This window comes from Microtus ochrogaster, unplaced genomic scaffold (genome assembly GCF_000317375.1).
Source record: "Microtus ochrogaster isolate Prairie Vole_2 unplaced genomic scaffold, MicOch1.0 UNK221, whole genome shotgun sequence".
Lineage (NCBI taxonomy): Eukaryota > Metazoa > Chordata > Mammalia > Rodentia > Cricetidae > Microtus > Microtus ochrogaster.
Window position 1 is genome coordinate 60543 of NW_004949319.1, and position 1341 is coordinate 61883.

Genomic DNA, 1341 nt, shown 5'->3' on the forward strand with positions numbered 1-1341 from the left:
GTTTCTTCTGTTCTCAGCATTCCTTAGCTTTTGTTTAGAGTGAACACTTAAAGTGCTTTCCCCCTTCTACAGCATGTCTGTTGGTGTTGTTCTTGTTCAGGGCCTGTTTGTCAGCCATTATTCTAAGACTTACTGAGTATATATTCTCTGAAATTAAAAAGTAAAAATGGAAGATATTCTATAGAGGCACAGTCTCACTGAGAATTTCCTGTTCCTCTGCTTTTACAGTCTTTATATCCTCTATTATTTCTGAGTTCTAGTTGCAGGAGCTATATTGTTGATGTATCAGATGGATATGGGTTCCCCAGTAGTGTTTTTGGTCAGCTGTTTTCTGTAATGGTTTCCAGCCTTGCAAAGAGAAATATATTAATAAAAGTTAAAAAGTGAACTTCTCTATGGTTATAACAATTTAGAGAATAATTAGAGATTATACTATTTGAGTAAAGTATTGGTTTTATGCTCTCCCCCAAGATCATAGGCTTTCCAAACCTTGGTTAGGTATCTAGATTTCCAGTATGAGAAATGATTTCCCTCATGTTACATGGTCCGTTAAAGAGCTTTTGGTTACTAACCATGTAGATGTGCCACTATGGTAGCCCTAGTATTAATATGCCATTCTTGTTGTGGCTCATAAAATAGTACTATTAATTTTTTTTTCTTTCCTAAGGAAGTTGCGATGACTTTTTGCTTTCTGATACCATGAGAACTAATCTTCTGCACTAAGATTTTCAGGTAAGTCTTAGCTCATATCCTCTTTGTCTTGTGTCTGAAGTTAATGGTGTCTTCTGCAATAGGGATTTACCTTCTACATATTTGGAGCAAGCAACCAAGAGCAAAATAATAACCTACAATTTTGTAGGAGTCTGTTGGACAACTCTGTTTCTCATAGCTGATGTTAGGGATTTTATTAGACAATCTATGGCTCTTGGGGTAGCCTTAAATTATTTTTAATTTTTTCTAGCTTTCATATTTTTTATTGCATTGTCACAAGTTTCATGACTAATCTTTTGAAGGCATTAATTTTAATTTTCTGACCCTACTAAATAGATTAATTTTATTCTTTGTGGTTTTTGTCTATGTGTCTCCCTGGTAAGCATATGTCTACATGTATTGGTATATGCGTGTGCAGATATATGTGAAGGTGTGTCTGTGTATGTTACTGTGTGTGTGTGTGTATGTGTTTATTTGGTGACCAAAAGTTGATGTAAGGTGACTTTCTCAATTGCTTTACTTATCCTTTTTTTTATTTTTTTTTTACTTTTTTTTACTGAGAAAAGGAAAAAAAAAGTTTCCCCCTCCTCCCAGCCTCCCATTTCCCTCCCCCTCCTCCCACCCTTCTCC